Source organism: Anolis sagrei, chromosome 3 (assembly GCF_037176765.1).
Source record: "Anolis sagrei isolate rAnoSag1 chromosome 3, rAnoSag1.mat, whole genome shotgun sequence".
NCBI lineage: Eukaryota > Metazoa > Chordata > Lepidosauria > Squamata > Dactyloidae > Anolis > Anolis sagrei.
This window is the reverse complement of record NC_090023.1, coordinates 235,208,317-235,235,577: the sequence shown is the minus strand read 5'-3', so window position 1 is coordinate 235,235,577 and position 27,261 is coordinate 235,208,317. Positions and strand designations below refer to the sequence as shown.

Below are 27,261 nucleotides of genomic sequence, written 5' to 3'. Positions count from 1 at the left end.
TCCCCAAGAACAACCTACAACAACCCAGTGATTCCGGCCATGAAAACCTTCAACAATACATTCTTGTGGACACTTAGCATATCTACCTAAGAAAGAGATCGCATGCCAGGCTAGACTTGTCCACCAATTTTCCAGGAGTTCCAGGATATCAGCACAATGCTATTGCTATGAATAAAAATATAACTGCCTCCATTCCCTTCCCCATTTCTCTCCCCCTCCCCCCATTGTGTGGTTAAAATTGTTACAATTTAGTGCTGCTATTGGTGTTAATGCCAACTAAGTTGAAAACCCTCTGTAATATAAATTATTTGAAGAGAAAAACAATAATACCGATTCCACATAAAAGCCATATCTCTGTAATAGTATTTCATGAGTTATAGATTATAGGAAACACGGCATTTGGGGATTAATCTGTATATAGTCAGTATTTGTAGTTCTGAAGCATTAATGTGAGAGTTTTCAGAAATACAGTACTGCATGATAAGGGATTTAAAAATAAAATCTTAAGAGGAAAGAGCATATTTATTTATTTATTTATTTATAAAATGCTTTTTTCAAAATTATGCTAGCATGAAATATTTGTTCATAATGAAAACAATTAAAATGCAATCATACAATAATAATAAAACAATTAAAAAACCTATAGAAAGGCTGACCAATCTATACCGAAAACGTACATAGTACTGAAATGGTTGCAAAATCAGAACCATTAACACCTGTTGGGACCCAGTTATTTGAAGGAGACCTTTAAAAGGTTTCTGGTTTTATAGGTGAGTGCCATTGTTGGATTTGGAATTGGATGTGGAACCAAATAGCTCTGTATCTTCCTTACCGTCAGTGTGATATGGTACAGTCACATGTGGTCACCTTTGTTAATATTTTAGCAGGCGCATTTTGCTTTTGTTGAAGCTTCAAAGTAATCTTCAAAGACAGTTCCAAATAAACACATAATAATATTTCACTCAGTGGGCTGTCACAGTGTAGACCATTTTGAGTATGGCTTGCCATTTCATGGTGGTCTCTGCTGTGACAGCCTACTGATTGAAGATTATTTAGGGACAATCATACCTAGCAAGCTAGCTGAAGCTAGCAAAAGATGATTGAAACCATCAAGTCCATCATGGTGTCCAGTAATAAAAGTGGACCTTCATGCATGATTTTTCAAGAAAGGCTGCAAATCCTGTTCCTGAACATCGGAACCATCTATATCACTGGTTCTCAACCTGTGGGTCCCAAGATATTTTGGCCTTCAACTTCCAGAAATTGTAACAGCTGGTAAACTGGCTGAGATTTGTGGGAGTTGTAGGCCAAAACATCAGGGGACCCACAGGTTGAGAACCATTGATCTATATGATTGGACTTTGGCTTGTTGGGATTGACTTCAGTTTTTTATCGTCATCCAGCTGTTTACTGGTTGAGCTCACTTAAAATGGACAAGAGGACATGTAGGAGACATGTTAGTTGTCATCAGAAAATGGGACAGACATAATTTCCTTTTTGTAGTGATCATGACTCAAACTGTAGAAATTAAACAAAAGCAATTCTTATCTAATTGCTGTTCACAGAGTGATCAAGTTATTTCAAAAGGAATGGCTTCTCCTTTGCTAGAGGTTTTATACAGTATATCAGGGATACTATAGTTTCATCTACCATTGAATAATGGTTAGAGCAGATAAGAACTCTTAAGATTTCTTCCAGTTCTGTGGTTCTGTAAATCTTTCTTCCATAGTTTGAAATAATGTGATGATCGAGACAAGATAGCTTGATTAAAAATAACCACACACAATTATATTGCAATATTGGGTAGGAGTGATCATGTAATGTCTAAATATCCCTCCCTCATCATAGTGAAAGAGTTAGAGCAGCCCGAAATATTGCTTTTTTCCATTGAAAATAAAACAATATCTGCATGGTGCTTTTGAAGCTAGGCAGTTGAAGGTATTCTTTTTTATATATTTTGAAATAATAACAATATGCCTCTGATAACTTTATTAAAAATGGTTATCAGAGGCATATCTGATGTAGCTTGCATGACCAGCTACAAGACTGTTCGTCATGCAACTTTTCCAGGCTACAGTATGAAATATGTGCACTGCTACTGTTTTTCTGGAGAGAGACCTTTCACTCTTGCTTATTGGGAGGAGAGATGTTTCAGAGATGTGTTTTCCTATCCTATGAAGGTACAGACTGCTGTAGCAATACTATACAAATATGGAAGTCACTAAGGCTATTCCAGAGACAAGGAGTTAAAAGCCACCACCCTGAACATAAAAATAACGTATCAAATTAGTGAGAACTAGCTACCCTTTCCATCTGAACCCTCTGGCCCCAGTGTCTGAAGAGTTGCACATTTATGGGAATGGATTTAGAATTATATGGACTTAGAAAAGCAGACTTCCTCACTTCTTCCTTCCCGAAAGACACCCCCCCCCAGTCTATATTATGGAGAGGGTTGGTAAGAGATCCTGTTCATTGATGCAGTAGGTGGCATCCCACCGAAGAGATACATTTTCTATGAATGGAGAGCCCTTCAGATAAGATTAATCTCGAAGCCAACCCATTTTGTTTTATATCATTGAAAAAATGGCAAAAATATAACCAGGATATTAAGCACTTTATAAGCTGCGGTTCCTCATATGCAACTAAAATGTCCCATAACATTAGAGGAAACAGAAAGCCTCAAGATTAAAAACTAATAGAAAACAGCTGCCCTTTCCTTGTCCTATTGTTTATGTTTCTACTGAGGCCTCCACTTTGTAAAATATTCCCTATACAGATCAAAACATGCTGTGCCTGGATAAGTGCTAAGCAATGACTCTGCTTTAAAAGCAGTGCCAGTTTAGCAATACAACCGAAGCCACGTTTATGAGTATGACCTCAATTGACATGAGTGTAATTTAGTGATAAATAAATTATGACTGCTTCCAGAAAACTCTGAAAGTGTACACAAACCAGAACCTACAATTCACATATTTTGCTATTTTGGTGGTCTCAGCAATATAAAAATATAAGTACATCTAGTTTTCTCTTTGGTGGATACAGAGTACAGTATATCGAAAGACCTGGTTTTATTCATCAGATCTTCACAAGACCTAGATGTTATATCTTTGAAATGTAAGGTTGGGTGCTTAAACTAGCATTTATCCTTTGTTCACCCTAATTTCACTGGAAAATTCTAGTCATTAAAATTAATGCACAGGAATCAGTATTATTTTCTGAAGTGTACTTGGGAAAAAACAGAAAGCCTGGATCTCTAAAGAAGTTACCTTTTTTTATTGCTAGTAGAGTTTATATTTTGTTGCCTGGGTTTTACATTTGCTTGTCCCCCAGAGCGCATATCTCTGTCTACATGAATATTAGGCTTGTGCACTGATTTGGAGTGGTCAGTTCCCTTTGACCAATCCAGCTTGTTCGGCTTGGCTGGATGGCCGTAATGGTAAGGGCTCAGCCGTCACATTTTTTTTCATCAGTTATGGGACCACGTGGCAGCTGATCATGGCTAATCATGATGCACAAGCCTAATGGATATACCTCTAAACTGTCTCAACTGAAATAACAAAAAACAACATGCACAAAACATTTTGCAATATATGGTCACAAACCAACAACAAAACCATACTGTCATAAGCATGTATGTGTATGTGTAAAGAGACACTTGATTCATGGTTTGGCAGAATAGCAATTTTTAAAATGAAAATATTATCTAAATTTAACTTCCTCTGTAATATGTTACCCATTAGACTGCTGGAGGTTGATCTTAAAAAATGGCAGAAATTAGTCAATGGGTTTTGTAATGGAACTAGAAGATCTAGGCTACTGAGAGGCTTGTGGTATATTTCTCAGAAATTAGGGGGACTAGGAATACCAGAACTAAAAACCTACCATCAGACACATATAATAAAGGGAGTGTTTAGGCTGCTCTCGGAACTAATTTAATCTGGCGGGAACTGGAAGGAAAATGTTGGCATAGAGATTATGGGGAAATGTTTTTCAGGTCAAAAATAGGCAAAGAAATTAAGGGGTGTAAAAATATCCTGGCTAAAGATGTTATGGAGATATGGGTTAAGTTAAAAAAACAAGATATTTCCAGGAGTTTCCCCCCCAATCCAATAGTTTTACTGGAAAATTTTCCTGAAGACTTGAGAATTAAACTTAAAAATAAAAAAAATAGTGGAGGTGGAAACTGCTCTTTCCTGGAAGGAATGGATACAAAATTCGATGGGCAAGTTAGAAGAACAAGGTGTCCTGAATTGGTTTGAGAGGCAACAGCTATATAATTGGAAAAAGGACTGGTTAAGTAAAAATCCCAGATGTAGAGCATTGAATAAATCTGAGGAATGGCTAAGGAAACTTAAAAACCAAGAAATAATGGGGAAAGGATTAATTGGGGAAATATATAATGGATTAATTGGCGAAGAAATAGTGCTGAAGCTGTTAGAAAAGGTATGGGAAGGAGACCTTGGACCTCAGACAGATTTTGATTGGAAAACGGTTCTGAAGTGGAGAGTAGTTAAGAATCTATCAATAAGATGAAAAGAAAATGTATACAAAGTTAGATGGAGATGGTATACCACACCGGTTAAACAACATCAGATGGATACCAAAACAAATCAACTTCTGCTGAAGATGTGGCATGCACAAAGGGACATATTTTCATTTATGGTGGGAATGCCCCTAAGTGAAGAGTTTTTGGAATGATATATTTATTGAAATAAGCAATATTATAGGACTAAATATTACTCCGGATGCTAGATTAGCATTACTAATGGACACAAACTTGAATTTAGAAATCGAAAAGAAAGAATTGGTGATTATTTTACTCACAGTGGCAAGAATTATAATAGCAAGGAATTGGAAAATAGTAACTAATCTAACATTGGAAGCATGGTATAGGGAGGTATGGAATGTAGTCTTAAATGATAAACTAACAATGGAAATGAGGGTATTCAGGGGGGAAACTAACAGATCAGATTTTGAGGCATACTCGTCAGTCTTTATTAAATATGCTTTAGAGAGTGAAAATGGAAAACAATATAACCTTGTTGGTCAGGAATTTTGGATATGACATTTGATTAATGGTTGATTTATAAATATATGGCGAAGGAAAGGATATTTTTTGTGTGTACTCTTGGTGGTGGGGCTGTGTGTTTGTAAAATGTTCACTGTTTTGTGTTTTGTTTACACTGTAAGTTGTTAATGTATGTAAATAAAATATTTTAAAAAATAAAAAAGAGACACTTGATAACCATATTCCTGTGTGGATGAACACAAATACGACTGGAAGAAGTGGGGCCTAAGTATCTCAAGATACAAGCTATATAATGAGTGTCACAAAATTAGTCCTGGGCAGTTGATCAGTTGTGATTATTGCACTCCTAGATTAAGATACAGCTGTATTTAATATATGGGTCTTATTTTCTGTCTTTTTTGGGGGGCAGGGGAGGAGGTCTTGCTTTCTCTTTGGTGATGTAGAAATGCAGAGTTCCTTCCAAACCACTGCTATTTTTAAAAGCCAGAAGGTCTAGCTGTCGTTAAGAATAGTGGTTGAATGTAGTTAGTCTCATTAAACTAGATCTCTGTGTACAATTACATTTGTTATCTCCAAGAAAGAGGACAAATTTCAATAAAAGAACAATTATCAAAGGAGTGTGTGAAGGGTTAACTAATGGTAGGCAAGAATACTGAGTGAAATTTTGTCTCATGAATTCTTTCAGGAATAATTTCATTACAATTAAGTTGTTATTATTCTTCTTGCCTTAAAGCCTTGGCAACTCAAATTTGGTCATGACCAAGCCATGAGAAAATCCTTAAATTACCATAGTTTTCTAATTTAAAGTGGTGTAACATTTGTACATTGGGAAAGAACTCATTACTGGCTTTTACTATGACAAGAATTTGTCTGTTCTTCATATTAAGTTACAATGAAGGGGCCCGGTCTGTCCCTCATCAGGTTCTTTGTGCCTGGCTCCCTGCCAGCCTCGGAAAGTAACTTGCGCTCTTCCATATATCATGTTAGCTCTATCTGATAGCAGATTTTATTTTTGAGCTGCTAATGTGAACCAGCCAAATTGGGGGAGGGGGACATGAGAACAGTTCACTCCACACATAATTACCAGTGAACATTTATTATTCAAACCTCATCGTCTTTATAATGCTGCAGCATTAACTGATAAGACTTTACTACTGCTTGACAAGAGTATGAAGAGTTTTCAAAAACAACACAAATCCAAAAATGTAAACTTAAAATATCCAGTATTTAATGCATACAATATTTGCTTCCTCTCAGCCTGATTTTGGAAAATAAAATCATAACTATACACCTTCATTTTCTAGAGATATGCATAAAAGTTTACTGATGGCTCTTATATGCCTTCAAGTTGCCTTTCTCTAGGACTTAGGATATGACTCTTTGAGTTTTCATGGCTGAATTGGCATTTGAACCATGGTCTCCAATGGTCCTAGACCAACACTCAAACCACTACATCATTCTGGCTTCATGTATATTTATCACATTTGTTTATATTTTAATCATAAGCCTTAATAAGGAACTTGTATCACAACATATAATTTATTTTAATAATTCATAACTGTTAGTTGGTAATGGGAAATCAAAGTTGTGTGTACTTTTGTATTATAGCTTCATTGTGAAATAGCTTCTCATTGACCAAATGTTTGGTGACAATAAGACAGCAGGTGTAGCAGGAGTTTCTTTTTCCACTGGGATGGCACAAGTAGTCTATGACATCATTTATATCAAGTATCTGATAATATGATCTTCCAAAACAAAACACTTGATACGACTCAGAGCTTGCAATGAATTTATTTACAGTAGCCCCATGTATGTAACTATTTCTCCTGAAACACTATTAATAAATAGAATAAACAAAAGTGATTCACTTACTTGATATAAGTGATGTAAACTCCTCTATGACAGTTACTGTACAAGAAATATTATTCACTGTGATTACCCCTAAACTATATAAATCCTTCCCAGGACAGTGAGCTTACTTTCCTCTATTTTTACCTGATTAAAAAAAAAATCTTATTTCAGTAGGCATTTTGATACAGATCCATTATCTGGGCAGAGGCCACCAGGGGATGCTAGAGAGAGAAGGTTAGTCCATTTTATGTGGGGGAGCTGAAGGAGGAAAACAATTTCTCCCGTTTTCACTGGTTATTCCCCTTCCCCATTTCATAAACAAGGGTTGTTTCCACGACGGGGACATGGGTGGAGGGAATAACAAAAAAACAGCGGGAAATGGTTTTACTCCATCAACCCCCCCATCCTTCTCTATCTACTGCCCCCTGGTGGCCTCCACCCAAATAATGGAACAGTACCAGCATTTTAAAGTGCTGCTGTATTCTGTTCCAGAATGAATATTTAATTTGGCTGGTCTGTATATTTAATTTGGCTACTGCTATTATTTGCTGTTTTGCTGTTGTGTCTGTGTTTCCACTTTGGATAGTTTCCATTTTTTCTTAGTTTTAGAATTTATGTAATGATTGTTTGATTTATTTGATGTTGCTTTCTTTTTATATTTTGCTCCTTTCAGTCCCCATGGATATTTTGTGTTAGAAAAGAATAATCAGAATAGTGTCACTTAATAAATCACCAACTTACTTGCTCATTTTTTTATTTTACTGTCATAGAATTGGGAAAGAAGAAGCATTCAAGAAAGACTATAAAGGTCTGTTACAAAATATTGCTTCCTGGTGTTTCCCCTTTGCTGTCATTGCTCACAGCTAGCCCCCCATATCCATAAATTTTTACAGCTACAGCTTGAAAATACCACTACCCCAATCTAAAAAGGACATCTTGATTTTGCCATGTTGTGTACAGGTCACCATTTGTATATAATGAAAATTCAGCATCCATGGATTTTGATATCCACGAGAAGTCTAAATCTCAATGGATTCCAAGAGCCTACTGTATTTAGATGGGGAAAAGCAAAGTCTAGCCTGTTTTGGAAAGAGTGAGAGAATGCTTCCAAGAAAAAATATCAGCCTTTGTACAAATCAAGGAAAGAAGAAACACAAGGAAGGAGGAAGCCTTTTCCTTGACAGTTGATGACCAAAACTCATGGCCATCGGACTTCTGAAAGCAATGTTCATTTGAGAGCCCTTGTGGTATGTTAGATGAAATGATCAGATCCAGGATTCAAATTTCCATTCACTCAGCATCAAAACTGTTGGCTTAGACAAGTAATTGTCAGTGAAAACATTAAATACGTTTACTGCAATAATAAAATGGGATGGGTCCATTCCATACCATTCTGAGCTTCTTGAGGGAAGAATTGAGTTAGAGGGGTAATAATAAAAAGTTGTTTATAGCCAAAGTGACTATAACCCCCTGCCATGACATTTTGTCAAGCACAGTCCCTTACCCCAGTTTGCTGGTGACAATGAACTAACTCTCTGTCTGCATTCATGTACATTGATAAGGCTCTGTGTCGCATTACTGCAGTCTTAGGGCCACTGCAGTTATAATAGAGTCTCAATAGAATTGGCAAAATTTACACAGTAAATACAGTAGAATCTCACTTATCCAACATAAATGGGCCAGCAGAACATTGGATAAGCAAAAATGTTAGATAATAAGGAAGGATTAAGGAAAAGTCTATTAAACATCAAATTATGTTATGATTTTACAAATTAAGCACCAAAACATTGTGTTTTACAACAAATTGACAGAAAAAGTAGTTCAATATACAGTAACGTTATGTAGTAATTACTGTATTTATGAATTTAGCACCAAAACATCACAGTGTATTGAAGCATCTGTGGATCCGGGCGGGAGGCAGACTGCATTGGATAATACAGAACATTGAATGAGCAAAGGTTGGATAAGTGAGACTCTATTGCAGTGGTTCTCAACCTGGGGTCCCCAGATGTTTTTGGCCTGCAACTCCTGGAAATCCCAGCCAGTTTGCCAGCTGTTAGGATTTCTGGGAGTTGAAGGCCAAAAACATCTGGGGACCCCAGGTTGAGAACCACTGCTCTACTGTATGTGACTAGTAAAGTTGGAGGGGTTTGCAGTATCATGTAGGGACTGGAGCAGTTTCCAGACTTCCACTGGATGCATTTTAATCTTTCAGAGGATGATCATCCATTTTAAATGACCATTCACAAGTAAGCTTTCCTCCTGTTTACAAGTTGTGATCAGAAACATTTCTCGTTGATGCTCACGTTCATCTGAGGCACTTCCTCTGTGCTCACCTAGCCTACTTTCCAGTTTATCCCTGTGTCTGTAGCACTATGTCTGTAGCACTTTGTAGCCCTGTGTCTGTAGCACTATTTGTATCTGTTGTCCTGAGTCTTTTCAAAGCCTTCTTTTTCTGGGTTGTTTCTGTTGTCTTTTCTTTGAATTTCTGTGTGACCTGAGCAGTTTGGTTAGTGGCAAAAATGTTTTAGAGCCAGAATAATCCAGCTAGAGAGCCTTCTGCCCGCCCTCTTTCTCTATAATGAAATTATTCTATTTTATAAAAGTATGATTTTTTTCTCTTGTCAGGAATGACTTGAGAAACTTCAAGTTGCTTCTGGTGTGAGAGAATTGGTCGTCTGCAAGGATGTTGCCCAGGGGGTGCCCAGATGTTTTGATGTTTTACCATCCTTGTGGAAGGTTTCTCTCATGCCCCTGCATGGGGAGCCAGGAGCTCATCCGTGCTCTCCCCGAATTGCGACATGTCGATCTTCAGTCCTGCTTGAACAAGGGTTTGACCCATTGTGCCACAGGGGGCTCCACAAAGTATGCTAAACCCGGGGGTTCCACAGCTTTTCAAGAAGAGATCTGTGGATGGGGCATGCATGGTTTTAGTAATGTGAGAACCTTTGGAGAGGATGAAATAGTGGGTTTCTGTTCATAAAACCATTATATCTTATTAATTTCTGCTGGATTATCTATTGCCTTTTGCATGTAATTTCAAAAAGATATTGCTAGCCACTTAAGATATGTTTGTGTTTATCAGGGAAAGAAAGGAGAAAAAACATTTAGAGTAATAAGTAAGAAGAGTAGTGCTATATAATATTTGCACTTTACTCATTAGCTCTAACCTCTAATGTTGTGGCACCAGTCTGCACACCCATGATGAGACATTGAACTTTGCAATTGGTTATTGGTTTTGTTGTTCGTTTTATATACTGTTTAATGTTGTTTTATTTTGTTATATTGTTTTTTTGTTATCATTTTGTTGATATGCATTTCAATGTTTTAACTGTTCTGTTGGGCTTGGCTCCATGTAAGCCGCCCCGAGTCCCTTCAGGGAGATGGAAGCGGGTATAAAAATAAAGTTGTTGTTGTTGTTATTCTAATTTTCAGGTGTGCATTTTTCATGACTATTAAAAGAAAAAAGACAGATTGTCTTGGCATACAATTTTAATGCAAATATAATATCTATTCATGGGGAGAGGGGTCTTTCCATAAGTGACATCTGCCTGCTGAGTTTGCAATCCAGGTGCTAACTCTTAATGAGCAACTCAAGGCCCCTGCTGCCCTTCTCATGGTTATTTATCTTGAAATCAGACTTGGGCTGCATAGCCCTTCACATGAGGGTCTGTCCTCTAATAGTCCTTCACACAGAGAACTATCATCTGTAAAGAAGAATATTTGGCTCTCTTCTTATGAGTGGTGCCAGAAGGCTGACAATATACTGCTGCTGCATTATTTTCTCTTTGCACATATGGGCTCTATTGAACATAGATGTCCTCTTTCAAGATCCAGGCCAGTATGCATTTATATATTTGGTGGTGCTTTGAGATTTTCCAGTCTGTTGATGAGAAATAACCTCTGTGCTCATAACTCCTCTCTCGTAAGCCATAAAATCACAGAAAAATAACAGTTTCAGGGTAAAGTGAAGAATGATGATGCTGTGCAGTTAAAACCCATATTAAATTAAGGGCCTGTCCATCACTATAAGATTTCATTTGCTGTAAAATTGAGTCTGTGCCTTGGAACCAGCTTACTGTTAACTAAGATGGCAAGTATATGCCAGTTTGCAAAGAGATGTTGAGAGAAAGCGCATGGTTATTACATTTCTAAAATTCTCTCTATTCTGCATAGTTGCTAGTAGTAGCCTTAGAAATGAGATCCCACAGCAAAAACATAATTCAAAACCGTGAATATTCTAACATGATTGTTCTTGATGTGCTAAAATATTAGGTGTTACACTTAAATGCTTGGTTACTTTGCTAACTTTGAAACAGTATATGGGGTCTATATATTTATATAAGACAAATCATTTTTTTAAAAGGGGGGGATTAAGATGTGCCTAGTGGCACAGTGGGTTAAAGCGCTGAGCTGCTGATCTTGCTGACCAAAAGGTTGCAGGTTCGAATCCGGGGAATGGTGTGAGCTCCCACTGTTAGCCCTAGCTTCTGCCATCCTAGTCATTCGAAAACATGCAAATGTAAGTAGATCAATAGATACCGCTCCGGTGGGAAGATAACGGCGCTCCATGCAGTCATGCCGGCCACATGACCTTGGAGGCATCTATGGACAAAGCCGGCTCTTCGGCTTAGAAATGGAGATGAGCACCCCCCCCCCCCCCCCAGAGTCAGTTGACTGGACTTAATGTCAGGGGTAAAACCTTTACCTAAGATGTGCAGTTTTAAAGGCCATGTTATTATTATTGGTTTTGTTTTTCTACTCAATTCCTTTGTGCTTTTTAAAATATCAAATTTCTAGTAGATTTCTCTTATTCTTCTCTTTGGAATGGAGTAGGGGGAAAGTATATGAACATTTTAATATTTCTACAATTGTTTTTGCAGATTATTTTTTTGCTTATTTTAATAACTTTGTTATCACTTTTCAACTTATTTTGATGCCAGCAGCAGTCTTTTCCTACTGAATAATGTTCGTCCTATTGCCAGTCCGCTAATCTGGACAAAACTAATATACATTTTAAATGCTGTATATACAAAGATAACTGTCCCAAATGGATATTTGGCATTATGAATTTACAGTGAGTATTGACGTAAGATTTTGGGCTTCTAGATATGGTTTTGTTGTCTTATGCTTCATGTGTAACATTTTTTTACCAGTTCCGGCTAAAGAAAGCTTTCAGAGATATCAAAGTAGATAATTGGTTAGATGTATGGTCACGTTATGCCCAACCCTCCATCTGCGCATCTCAAACTGGTACAGACCTAAGGAGTGTTTATGTCTTGTTCAGATGCCAGCAGTATGCTTTGTTCTGGGTATCAATGATGATATTGTGCTTGTACTAATTTGAATGGGCAGAAGAACACATGTTTAAAAAAGAGGATGTCCTGAAATTATGCTAATATAAACACGTGTCTAAATGAGAAAATAAAGGATTTCTTGTGAACATTGGTTACCATTGTACTGTAGGGTCTTGAAAGGATGAGAAAACTTTATGCATTTTGACCATTGCCTAGTAATACTGGGTTGAAGTAAATTCTAGACTAAGGTTCTACCTAGGCATGCTGCTGACAAAATCCCATAGGAATACTGATGATAGCGAAGTAGTGGCGGCGATTAATTTGAAGGGATTTAAAGAGGAATTGGGCATATTCATAGAAAAAGGGGATTGTTCAGGGATGCTAGTCATGACACATGTACATCCTTTTACAGAGCCATATGCAGTATATCTCTATATACTAATAGTTGCAGGGGAAGCATGGTTTTGTGTTCATGGCAAGGGAAATGGCAGCTGCATTTATGCCCTGCGCGTGGGCTTCCCATATACAACTGGTCAGCCTCTGACCAGAATGGAATTACTAACTATATAGGCCTTTGATCTGATTCACCACAACTCATGTTCATTTTTCTGTTCCTAAAGTAATAGTTATCTCAGATCACACCTAGCAGAGACTGTATCAAGATAAGGTCTGGCAGATAAAGTCTGGCTTCACTTGCACAGGGCCAATGTGGCATAGGAAGAAAGTTTAAAACTAAGATAAACAGTTCTGACTTCAAATTGTCACTCAGGAAGAAAGGAGACTGCAATACAAGTGGGTTGTTTCAACTGGAAGTGGGTTGTTTCAACAAGGCCATTGCCTTGTTTCATTTGTAAGGCCCCATTTTCATTTTCGAGGGCCTCTCTCGAAAAAGGGCGCCCTTCTGAATGAAATTTTTGGCCCATTGGTGGCCATGGGTGGGCTTCCCATGCTCCCCCTTGGTTTTAGGGCTAGCACTAGCCGCTTTGCTGCAGGCCCTGGCAGGCACTGGTGCTTGCTCACCACACACACCCTCCTTGGAAAGAGAGTATGTATGTGGCAAGTAAGCCCAAAGCTCCCGCTCCTGCTAGGGCCTACAGCAAAGCACCAAGCACCTCTTACTTGGCCCTTGGATGAAGGCCCTGACAGGAGCTGGTGTTTTGGATCTGCTCATCACACATGCACTCTCCTTGGAAAAAGAGTGCGTGTCTAGTGAGCAGGCCCAAAGCGCACGTACCTGCCAGGGCCTTCAGCCAAGCACCAAAAATCAGATGACTGAACGGTTACCATCCCCACTTTCCTTTCGTTTCACTGTTATTTCTGTGCCGGAGGGGAGTGTATACTATTTTGTGCCTTCTGAATGAACAAAACGGTATGAAAACACAAATTAAATTGATTTGAAATAGTAACTGAGCCCATTACTACTAATATCTCCTGCTCTACAATCAGAAAATATACACGCTAACATTAAAATGGTAAAGGGATAAGGCATATAGAATCAGCTGGGAAAGTAGTACTGCATTATATACTTAGAGGATCGCTAAAGTGTTTCATTTAGCATATGTTACGATCGGCTTTGATAAAAGTCTGCTGAGAAAAACCATGTTGGCAAATATATTCAAGATGAACAAGTTTCTGGACTTGATAGAAATGGTATGACATTTACTAGTACAAAGTGTAATGATCTGTCTTGGGGGAATAATAATGAATGCTCTGTTGACGAGAAATCATCAGCTGGAAACACAGGAGGAAAATGAAAGATTTTGAAATGTTGGTTAATTTTGAAATTATAACATATTGCTTATGCAAATGTGATGCAACTAAAAAGATGAAATAAGCTATTCTAGCATATTTCATCTTTTTGATCTGTTTCATGCTGCTTGCCCTGCTCTCCCCAATTAGTCTAGAGATATAAACAATGCCATGAAATAATAGCTAACACCTTTTTTATATGGGAAGCTCCAAATCGTACATCTTCTACTCACAAGACCACATTGATCATAGTGGGGGAGAAGAGGGTGAATAAACAGGAGTTTGTGAAGAAATATTGGTGAGGCATTAAGGAAGTAATGATTTCATAAGTATTACCCAGTCTGCATCTAGAATGCTGCACCAAGGACTGTCCACTTTTCTTTGAAGAAGACTATCTTTAAAGTGTGAGCCAGTTTGAGCATCTTTTGATATTTTTAAAGAAAAGCCATACAAGACATATAGCTGTATAATCCTTGTTTAAGGTCATATTGAGTACATAATGAATATAATATAAGTGATATATTATACATATAATGGGATGGGCATTAATCATAGGCAGAAAAAGGGAAATATCCTTACTAACTCTGCTGTTCATTGTTTTGGGGATGTTTGGGGAGTTGATGAAGAGTTCATATATAATTTTCTCATACATCTTTACATCAGAGAATAGTGGCATGCAAAGAGTGTGACTCAAGAGAGAATGACTCAAACAGAATGAATCTGTGATAATTACAATAGGGATAAAAGAATCTCTTGTCCTCTCAAAGTCAGATACCATAGCGGTGAGTCTGGAATAAAATACCCTGATAGAAGGTCAGAGCTCTTTGCAACCTGCCTTTTTAAGCAGCTAGCGGTAACGTACTGAAGATGAACATGCAGGCTTCTTTTTCAGACTTTTATCCTAAAGGTTATGTCAAGCAAACCATTCTATTGTAACAAATCTTTTTAATAGGGGGATTTCCTCATACCAAAATAAAATTGGGCACTGTTCTTTCTGTAAGAGGGAGTTAGAAAATGTCCAGCTCTGCATTTCTTGCACTGTGCAGGGTGTTGAACTGGATGACCTACAGACTCCTCCAATTCTCTAATATTGTGTGGCATCTTTCCTGTACTCCACTGTAAGGATAATTTCTTCTGAATCTTTAGGTATTTGCTGAAACATGTTTATCTGGACAGAGTCTGTCTTATGTTGAAGATGTTAAAACATTCATCTAGAAAACAAGTCATGAGTTTCCTAGAGAGAATAACCATATTTATTGCGTTGGAAGCAGCAGAAAATAGTGGAAATTGTTAGAATGCCATATCAGCAAGGTAGGAAATAAAGTAAGGCAGGAAATAAAAGAATAAGTAGTGCAAGTCATCTCACATGTGGCTATTTGCTTTGCTTCTCAGCCATATAGAATCAGTCTAGTATTTGTGTTTAGTAAAACAATGCAAAATATCTCAACTCTTAAATAGTGTTAGACATGACTGTGTTGGTTGTTTTTGTGTTTCTACAAGAGGCCAGGGTTTACAACAACTCAGAATTCTTGCAGATGTATTGAAGGGAAGCATTGTTTGCTTATAGGTGTGATGGCTTCCATTGGCTATCCTTTTTTCTCTTTACTTTAAAAAGCAATAGGAAACGTTTGCTAATACCTGTAGATGACTTCAAAACACAGGAATAAGTGGGAACACTATAGATTTATGATTAGCAGTGTGCATCAAACTTATAATGGTTTGAGATGTCAGATAACTAGATTCATAGTTGCATGTTATACAGAATGTAACATTAAGGTGCTTATTGTGCGAACAGTATGGTTTTGAAATGTAACATGCCTGCCGTGGCAAAATAACATCTGCTACTGTTAATGACTTGTCCTTGAAAGTGCATTTCTTTTTGATACTGGATTGCACCAAAGCATACTTCACAACTCAGAGAATTCAGATACCTGATTCAGATATCTCACCCATACCTACTAAGGCCAGCATGAATTTTGAAATTCCCTGACACTATAATTTGTTTCTACTCAAATAATGTAAAGCAGACAGAAATGACACTATATTAATAGATGTTTTGTAAACAAACCAGCATTCATTCTTTGCCTAACCAGTTTTCTTTCCAAATCATTTTTGTTTATATCTACCCAAAGTGAGGAATCCTGTTAATATAATTCCATGTAAAGTTGGTGATACCTCTAGATGATTTAATAGGTGTATAGTTTTAACATATCCCCCAAAGGAAATTAAAATAGTTTTAATTTTATCCATGAATGTGTCCAAATTGTTACCCCAGGCTCTGCAGTGTGGTTCTTTCTTCGTCTGTTTGATATAAATTCTGTTGATTCTTCTGAGTGTTTTTGTTTTTAGCAGTATGAAACCTCATCTCCTATAATTCTTTAATGAAAGTGTTGTCATCTTGTTAAGTTTACTTAAAAATATAAAATTGATGTCACTAGTGGTTTTGAAAGGCTAATCCAGAGGCAGATAATAAAGTATACCATTACAGATCTATACATGCAGCAGCTCGTTTCCGCCTTGCTGTGTGAGCTGATTAAGTAATTCCATGCTTCTTTTGAGGTTAATCCTAGTGAAGTCCAGAATATCTGGATAGCTAGACCAAGAGGACTGTATGCTTGTACATATGGGCATTTTATGTGAGCCTTAAAGGAACTGCTCATCCTATATCCAAACTGCTCTTTCCTTACTGGTTGTTGATAGTAGTAGTGAGCTACTGAATAGACTAATGGATAAAATTTTGAGGCCAAAAATATGGATTTGGATATGATTCATGAGTCATATCAAAAGTCATTCTTCAGAGAGGGGAAAACTGGCCCCGGTCTCAGCCACTGATGCCATTTTTCCACCCAGCATTCACAAAGGTCTTTTCCCACTCTAGTCAGAGAACAGAATGGTGCCCCCCTCCCTTTTTAATTAGTGTTCAGAATTAACACGTTTTTTTTAAAAAAGGAACCCTACTTTTGCGGAGAATTGTTGCAAAAGAAACACCAACTCCCCACTACTCCATTGTGACAGTGCTTCTGGCCTTTTTGAATGCCTGGAGGAGAAAATGTTGGTGGAATCAGCTTTTTTGGCACTTCTATTCAATTGAGTGCTAAGAAGGACTCGGTCAGTGCCTCTCTTAAATTCTTTTGGGACAGTGCTCCTCTTTTACCACTTTACTCAGAGAAGGGTAGGATTCCTTTCTGGATAAGAGTTGAGGAACAGTACTTATTGACATGTGGATAAGTCAAAGTCAACCCATTTTTATGGTCGATTTTTAAACTAAAATTTGTACACTTATTAAGCTATTTCCTGCTTTGACTCCTGGTCCTGTTTTCCATCCCAATAGCAAATGGATGATTTTTCTAAACATTTGCTTTATCAATTCTATCCTTTTTAATACTTTTTTATTCATCATAGTCTTGCTCATAGATAAAATTGCTCTCTTTTATTATTTGTTATCACATCAGCTTTGAGATAATTGGAATTTTATTAATGAATCAACCCATTTGCAATGTGTTTTTTCTTTTCTTTTCTTGCTTCCTTCCAGTTTACCAAACATTATCTTCTTTTTCAATGAATCACATGGTTTCAAGTTGTGCTCAAAGTCTGGTAATTATGGCTGCTAGTATAAGAGCTCAGGCTTGATTTCGTCTTGGGCCCATTTATTTGTCTTTTTGGCAGTCTGTGCTATCAGTAGAATTCTTCGATATTACATTTCAAAGGAATTGATTTTCTTTCTGTGAGCTTTCAGTTTTCTTCAGATCACTTTTTAATGCATGTCAAGTTCTGGAAGAGATAAAAAGTCATATTTTCTTGAAATTACCTGAGAAGATTTAATATTCCAAGACTAGAGCTTGGGAAGATTCCTTTTTGGACTAGTAAATGCCAATGACTGGTGGACTCTGGGAGCTGTAATCTGCAAAAGTACTGTTACTAACCTCTGTTTAATTAGGCATATCACAAATGCTGATAATATGGCAAATCAATGGTATACCTCTTAGGATATGGCTCATCTCTATGTCTGAGGAGAAAGTTCCAGTGTCACAAGGTATTTGATCATATGATGGCAGAGGAACAAAATACATTTAGATTCCTTTTAAGGCAGGGGCCAATGACAGTTGCGCTTGGGAGGAAGAGAAGGGTGAAGCCATCATGGATTGAGTCTGCTGGACTTTATTACTTTAAATTACTACTTACCAACTGATATGGATGAATCATGGTTGCAGTGTTCTTATTGTTGTAGTTAATCATAACATTTCTTGTCCATCCAAAGCCCAGGGAACTCAGGGTCTCATGACATACCTGGGAAGTAGGTTAGGGGTGGTCAGAGAGATAATGTAATTGGTTTGGTGGCTAAATGAATTTAATAGTTGGAGGGGCATTCGATCCCAGGTTTTCTGGCATCTGTTCCACTACTCTCATTATTACAAATGGACCATCGGCAGACCTCAGTGAGTGGTGTAATCATTCTGTTATCTGGCTAATCCTCCCTTTGCTCTCACCAGCTATGGAATGGCCATGTGGGTTGCAGCACATCAGAAGTAAGTCTGGGGTTGTTGCAGCCAGTTGTAGTTTGGTCCTGCATGTGGAATTACTATGCTTCATGGTGGCATACAGGATTCTGACTAAAGCACATTTTCCTTTAATATGTGGATGTCAGTGCTCCTAATATCAGGGGAGTGTAGATTTCTTGTACACTTTTTGTCCCATTTTGCTGCATTTATGGTGTTAATTGATCCAAGGCTGGTCCAACTCAAGCCATTTTGCGGCTTGAGGCAGCGCAGCAAATTGGTCCCATATTTTACCCTGCCAAGGTGTTTATTATTTAAAGCCAGCAATGTTATTTTGGCACAAGAAGCCAAAAACCCTACAAACACCTCTATTCGTGTCTGGCAGTGAAAATATAGCAATGACAAAGTAAATAACTCAAAATTTGTTTCCTTTGCATGGTATTCCAAATCTTCAGCCAAAAGCAGCCACTTGTTTTTGCCCTCTTCACCAGTTGTATCAATAGCATTCCTCCCATGCACTCACTTTCCAAATAGTATCTTACTTATAACGAAATCTTTTCTATTATCTTTTCTGGAGATGTCTAGTGACAAGTTTTATATGTATATCCTCTTTTATTTAGGTGGTGATGTGGTTTCATGTTCAGTCCCTTCCTTTTTGTTACATGAAGGTAACAAAAACTACTGAGAGGGAAAGGAAGGGGAGTTCAGGTTCTCTAGAGTAAAGTAAAGAGATATTTGATTTTCAAAGTATTAATCTTTCTCATATTTTTGTTACCTTCTCTCACCATTTTTTAATTTCTAATCACTGGTGATTGGATTTTTCGACTCTTTATATTTAATTTGGAAAAATCCATCCGATATGTTTTACTGTGTCTTTTTGTGGTTGCTATAAATAAGTACTATTTTCATTTACTATTTTAGCTATTTTCTTTAGGCATCTATTTACTTCATTGAGGCTCCTGGCCAGGGAACACAAGGAACAGATTGTATGAGCCTCCAAATGCCAAAATGACTATGGAGGCCGGGTATGTTGTGTTGCTGGCACCCAAGTCCATTCCCTGGATGTTACAGATCCTGTGTAAGAACACATTAAGAGTTAGGCCACTGCCTTGGAGGGCCATGATAGAAGGTGTCACTTGAAGGAGGATTATAGAAGGAAGAAGAATACCATAACAACATCAACAACTACTATTACTTAATTTCTTACTTGCCTCTCCTTGTGACTTGAGGCAGGGCACAACATAGTTAAAACACTTCAAAAAACTTTATATAAAATACATGTATTAAAATGTATTTCTATGAAGTACATACATTAAAATACACAGAACAAAGTAAAATACAGTAAACACAGGACAGTTTAAAATTCATAGTAAAGAATTGACTGGGTACGCCTGCCGCAAGAGATAGGTCTTCAATTGTCTCTTAAATTCTGACAGCTGATTTAACTCTCGGAGCTCTTCCAGCAGGTTGTTCCACAGTCTTGGGGCAGCCGATGAAAAGGCCCTCAGGGTGACAGATTGTATGGGAGAAGGCACTCTTGTAGGTAGTCTGGACTCAAACCATGTAAAGGTTTAAAGGTAAAAACAAACACTTTGTACTTTTTCCCAGAAACTAATTGGCAACCAGTGGAGTTTCTTTAGGATACGTGTAATATGCTCACTCCTAGATATTGCTGTAACTAGTCTAACTGAAGTGTTTTGAACTAATGGAAGTTTCCAAACTTGGTAAGGAGGTAGCCTAATGTAAAGGGCATTGCAGAAGTCTAAGCTTGAGGTTACCAGCGCATGGACTACCATCTTTAGGGCCTCCAATTCTAGGGCGGGGTGCAGCTGGTGTATCAGCTGAAGCTGGTAGTAAGCACTCCTGGTGGTCACATCTACTTGGGCTGACATTTGGAGAGACACATCCAGGAACATTCCCAAGCTGCGAACACAGTTTTTCAGAGGGAGTCCAGAACTGATTGACACACCTCTAGCCCTAGACTCTTAATGGCAAGCACCTCTGTCTTGTTTGGATTCAGTTTCAATTTGTTTTTCTTCACCCAGCCCATTACCTCCTTTGGGTATTCATTGAGAGGAGGCAAACTATCCTTAGCTGAAGGCATAGAGAAACATATTTGGGGGTCATCAGCATTCTGATAGCACCCTATTCCATGCCTTCTGATGATGTCTCCCAGTTGTTTCATGTAAATGTTTTTAAAAATTGGGGATAGAATTGTTCCTTGTGGGATGCCACCTAACAGCTCATTTTGGGAGGAGCAGCTATCTTCAAGTACCACCATGCTGTGGGTGTTAGATTTGATCAGTCCCAGCTGGTTTTTAGAGACATAGTGGGAACTGGGGATCCAGCCCAGAATAATTGGTTTCCAGCCTTTGCAGTTTTGCACTGGTTGCTGGCCCTGGATAGTTCTTTTACTGCCCATGGGAATACATTTACGCAGGTGAAAAAGTAGCTACTGCTGTTTTATGATTTGAAGGATCTGGTATTTATTTTCAGAGTTTTTAATAATGTTAAATTTTAAAGATCTTTGGTAAACACATTCCTAGGAAAGATGTAATGGGTGAATAAAAGGCCAGCATGCTTTCCGTCATTTTGAAAAAAGAGGATTCCATTGATTTCAGATGAATTCTTGTTTCATCGCCTGAAGACTTAAAGCCTTTTTTACTTTCTTAATTTTTAGAGTTATAAATTAATCATAACTTTTTCATTTTATTAGACCATTATTTGATACGTTAAAGTATGCTTTGATATCAGGATCAAATCTGCTTTTCCACAAAATGTCTTACATCCTTGTTCTTAACAGCCTTAAAATGGTATAGATGGTCAATTGGATTGTGCATCATTGTTGTATCTGTATGTATTTTGAGCAGATGTGGAGCAAGAGCACTTCTCAAAGGTATTTTGTAATGTATGTTGGGCTGGCCCTCCACCCCCTTTTTGTGCAAGTACATTTTTCTTGCATTACCAACAGCTTCTATAGAGTCAACCACAAACGCATGTTATTGAGGAATCCAGCTTGAAGCCTGTGGTGTGTAGGAAATCTATTAAACACAGGTTTTCCCTATTTTCAGGCTGCCAGCAATGATGTCATTCATGTTAACAACCCTTACTACAGTGCTCTGAAGTTAGAAAACCCTCTCTTAAAACGTAAGCGTTGTTAAGGAAACACTGATCTTTGTTGATAAGAAACAATAGGGGTATCCAAATGCTGATTTAAAAACTGTGCAAGTCACTTTCACCCAAACTTGCTTTTTGTCTTATAATGGTATTCATATTTATAGTTTACATTAAAGAAGATTTTAAAAAGTGGAATACTTTTAATATTTTAACGCACACTACATATTGCTATCATCTCAGACATTCATAAGACAAAATTGTTCAGATATTTGGTTATGCTATTACTTCTGTGACTCAGATCTGTTGCTGAAAATATAGAATATCATTTGCTGTTTAGACATCTGACAAACTTAAATTACAATCCTGCTGAAAAAAATTTCCTCCCCATATTTCTTCTGAAAAATAAATGTAGACAAATTTTGTTGACTGGTTGTGTAAACTTTCTGATTTTAACTGAAAAAAGTAGTGAGCCATGTGATACCTGATGTGTTATGTTATTGACATTGTGAATAGTACTAAAATAATAAATAATAAAAATTTTCTTTGTATACCGTTCTATCTCCCCAAGGGGACTCAGGGCAGTTTCCAGCATAGGTAAAGTACTCAGTTATGAACACAAAATCATACAAAATAATAATTATAAAACATAACCATAATACTATTATAACATTTAAAATTTAAAAGTATAAACATTATTTGTGAAAAAGTCTTTGATATTTTTTTTAAAAACTCCTGATATCTATGGTTTGGGTCTGTAAAACGATTACATCACGTTGAGATGGTGACTAAATCTTTCTGCCAGTGTTCTAGTGGTGTGAAATAATGTAATCCTATTTCATATTACTAATTGTGATTTGAACAATGAATACTGTACATTATGTTTATATCCTATATTTTTGGTCCTCTATGGCAGTGGTCCTCAACCCGTGGGTCCCCAGGTGTTTTGGCCTACAACTCCCAGAAATCCCAGCCAGTTTATCAGTTGTTAGGATTTCGGAGAGTTGAAGGCCAAAGCATTTGGAGACCCACAGGTTGAAAACCATTGTCATATGACAACTTAAATTGTATCATTTATCTTTATATGGAAAAAACTGTCTCAAACAAAAACCTATGGATTTTTTTTTTAAAGTGAATTGTATAGACTACTTTTTGACCTTACATTCAGAAAGCTGCTTTATTTATTTATTCATTCATTTATTTACTCTATTTATATACCGCCCTTCTCATAGGCAACAATTTAAATTGAATTACAGTAGAGTCTCGTTTATCCAACCTTTGCTCATTCCAACGTTCTGCATTATCCAACACAGTCTGACTCCCGTCCTAATCCACAGCTGTTTCAATACATTGTTATGTTTTGGTGCTAAATTCATAAATACAGTAATTACTACATAACGTTACTGTGTATTGAACTGCTTTCTCAGTCAATTTGTTGTAAAACATGTTTTGGGGCTTAATTTGTAAAATCATAACGTAATTTGACGTTGAATAGGCTTTTCCTTAATCCCACCTTATTATCCAACATTTTTACATATCTAATGCTCTGCCGGCCCGTTTATGTTGGATAAGCAAGAATCTACTGTATTATAAGGAGAACCTTACTTTTTAAAAAATTAAGAATCTAAGGGTGCATATATACTATAGAATCGGTGTAGTTTGATACCACATTAACTACCGTGGCTCAAAGGTATGGAATTATAGTTGTAGTTTTACAAGGTATTTAGCCGTTTAAATCAACTAGTGCTGGTCCCTCATCAAACTACAACTTTCAGAGATCCAGTGCATTTAGGCATGGCAGTCAAAGTGGTGCCAAATTGGTTTAATTCTACAGTATAGAAAACCCACCAATATTTATCCTTCCTTCCTTGTGTAGTGGAAGAAGGTAAAAAGGCATGATGTAAAACATGATGTTTCTCTTTGACATTGAAAATTGCTTTAGTCTCTTCAGAGTATCTCAGAGCAACAAATACTGACATAGGAAGTAGGACTATATTTCCTCTCAATTCCTTTGATTGCATATCTATCACAGGTTAGAGCATGTGACCATTCTGCTAGGTACAGTTTGTTCTTGCGGTAGACTATTCATTCAGTCCTGCTGGAAGACAGCCAAGTATGAAACAGAAAGCAACCCATGTATATTTCACCTCTTCGCTGTTTAAATGAGGCAGTTTCTTCTTTTGTCACTAGACTTTTAAAAGAAAGTGTGGCAGGGCTAATTTTAGGCCGAACATGTTTTAAAACTGAGTATGTTAAATTTCATATAGTTGTTCCAATAGGAATGCTTGTGTAGATTACTGAAGGGAGATTAGGAGAAAGTTGAAAGTATTTTAAAAACCTGCGAGAGAAATACTCCCGGGGATTTTCACAGTATACCAAACATTTGCAAATACAGGACTTTCTGTTCACGTGAAGGACCACACAAAATAATTTGATTACTTAAGCAATTAGCACATAGCATTGGCAGACTGTTACCAGTTTTCCATTTCTCTGAAAAAAAAAGTCTCAACATTTCACTAAAAGGGAAATAATAATAAACTGCCTGACTATCTTTTGGAAGTAAAGCTCCTATAAGCTGAAAAATACATAGAGGTCCTCTTAGAAATCCAAGTCTTACTTAAAATAGTTTAATTTAGATAAAAGTTAAAAACTCGGTAAATGCACTTCACATAGACATCCTGTAACACAGCTGTAATAGGTTTGAGAACAGGGTTGTAATTTTTTCCCAGATGGATTTTGGGTATGTGGTTGTGTTGGTGGGATTTTGAAGCTAGTGTAACCTGGGGCAGAATAAAACAAGTCAGTTGTTAGAACTGACTTTCTGGAATCTAGGAAGTATCATGTATACACTTAATAGCAAATTCATTTTCTAAGTATGGATCTTGACAGTACCAGAATTTCACTCCTTATGCAGAAAAGTGAAGTATCAACAAAAGCAAAAAGTTTAGTTTTTTTTAAAAGAAATGTATAAAAACTGCTACAGATTGAGCATGTTCTATGGGTCAGAGAATAGGATGTGTAGAGAATAGGGGGACCTCAGGGAAACAGGAATAAAGTGGATTACTGTGCAACATATTATAGGTCTTCAGCTTGTAGTGCTTTTAATAGTCTGTCTATAGTGTTTTTCCCATAACACATGGCTTGAAACATATCAATGAAAGCCTTCTTCTGACCCCATCTTCACGGTGTGTGAATTTATGTACTGTGTAATAAGGTAGCAAAAGAAATTAGATCAACTAGTTTCTAAAGCATAAAGAATTCAAAAACATGTTTTATAAAGTTCTAACTTCAGATAAAGTGGAAGACCAGGCAGAGTGGACAGAAAAAAATGAAGGGGCTGTTCATTTTTTCTTCCCTACTATTTCCTGCCCCAAATTGCATCTTTCTAACTGTCTTTCTCATCCTGGGAGGGAAAAAAAAGGACAAGATCCAAAACAGTCCCCTTTCCTCAACTCATTTTAGTTTGGTTACTCTCAGTTTTCTCTTATCAGACAGTGATTGGGGGAAAGAATAATAGGAATGGCATGCAACAGGTAGATCCACTTGTATTCAGTACTATCATTATTTCAGATGTCCAGCTAAATCATTTGCAGAAGAAGTTGTGTGTGCAATCTTTATTGACAGTGTTTGCTTAAGATATTTAAACATTTCCATCCCAGTTAGATTTATTTACCATATGAATGGATGTATAAATCAACCACATGTATAAGTCCCAGAGCAGGTCTTGAGGCCAAAATTATGGATTTTAATATAACCCATGGATAAGCCAAGAGCCATTTCATGGTGAGGGAAAACCACCAGTGATGCTTCAAGGAGACAGATACTCCTGGCCATAGCTGTCATTTTCCCACCCAGGTATTCAAAAACCCCAAAATGGTGCCATGACGGAGAGAATAGGGTGGGTTGTTTCTTCTTTTAAATGCTCCCGAGGTAGACTAAGCCACTCTACTCGGAGAAGGGGATAGTTCACTTTTTTATAATATTTGCGTACAATACCCACATTCACTTGGAAATAAAACCACCATGGTATTTTTGGGTTGATTGCTTGACTAGCATTTCTAGACTTATACATGGGTATATAGTATATATTTGGTTGCTCAATAACTCAATAAAAAGCTAATCCTGTGTTTATCTTTTTTACAGGAATTATAACACTATATATTTCCACATGCTTCATTTTTCTTTTTCTTCTGTTTTCAGAATGATGACCTACACAACCTCAGAAAAAGTCCTTCTTTGAACTCATGGGTATCCAGACTGTTTTGTGTATCACAACTAGGACCTCACATCTTCTTCCTCAGTAGATGGGTACGATGCCTCCAGTTCAATTTGTTTACTTTACACAGACCTCAGGAGTTAGTTGACTGAACTGCACATTTTTTTCTTCTTCAATTTTTTGTGCCAAGCAAAAGCACTGTGACCCCTGGACGACAAGTCTACAATTACTTTCTCCTCCACCATAAAGACTTAGTTGGCTACAGTGAACTCATGTGCCCATCCCCGTAATAACGGTGAGCATGGGTATACTACTAGCTCAGAAGACACAGATTTTAAGTTGCTGCTGAAAAACCTGTACGACAAATCATCAGTGTAAATTATTACATACAAACTGTTAATGTTGGTTGAAGAGTATTAAATATTTAACATAGGTTTTTGATTTATACATGTACTTTTTTAATTAAAATGTAACTTTTCCTACAGCACATCTTTTTTTGATGTGGAACTGAGGTATATTATATTCTGTTGTAAACAGAGTGGGGTTAGGGTGGGGTATGCTTAAAACAAGTTGATTTAAGAATAGAGTAGGGTACTATTCTTTTTTAAGATTGTAAGTCAGAATATAATATAATATGGATCAATGGCCCATGGATTGTACAGTCATATTTGCTGGTACCGTAATTTGTAAAATAACCCTAAAATTGAGCTGAATTCTTTCAAATAGAAAATAATATTTTGTACTCTCCCTGTAAAACATAAGGCTGTATTAATGAAAGGAAAACTTAACTGTGCATGATATATAGAAGTGTGAATTTGAAACTGTTGGTTGCACAGGAACCTAAAAAACATGAGAAAAATAAATCTAAGTCTTCCATTGTATATATATATATATATATATATATATATATATGTGTATATATATATATATTGAAGAAAAACAAGAACAAAACACAGGCAAACTCTTCAAATTGAAATATCCCTGGAATGAAATATGTCGGTGTTTGTAAATTCTGGAAATCTCTTTCTATACTTAATAAACTAGATACCGTTTTATCTTTATTTCTCCTGCTTTCATTACTCTTCTTTCAGTTGTACTAGTTTTTTTATACATGTCCATTTGGGAAGTGTCCTTGCATTCTTAGAGATGAGATTACTAATTCTAGATTGTTACTTTAGAATCAATATTTAAAATGCTGGGAGCAAGGGAGGTGATAATAAAATAATTTACAAAATTTCTCAGAATTCTCATATTTCTCTACACTGGATCTTACTGAAACCCTGGCACTGTGTCTTATCACAACCTTGTTTTATATTGAGAATTGTGTGGTTTCTTCACTATTGAGAGGGTTGAAATGTACAATTGTACTAGGTTATGTATTCTAGAAGACAAATAAATTTTGCTATTTTTTACTCTCTTGTACAGTATATCTTATGTGTTTCACTGAAACACTTCAATCATCTCCTATCCAGCTAGTTTCTTATGTGAAAGAGTAAAACAAATTATTTT

The 27,261-nt window shown here is 36.9% G+C and overlaps 1 protein-coding gene across 1 annotated transcript in view; it reads left to right on the top strand.

Annotated features, from left to right (window-relative positions):
- IRS1 (insulin receptor substrate 1) overlaps positions 1-26,813 on the top strand; it is a 59,755-nt gene extending 32,942 nt beyond the window's left edge. The window contains exon 2 of the mRNA XM_060767860.2: positions 25,737-26,813. The gene's annotated coding sequence lies outside the window, so the exon portion shown is untranslated. The remainder of the gene's footprint in view (positions 1-25,736) is intronic.
- The last annotated feature ends 448 nt before the right edge of the window (positions 26,814-27,261 follow it).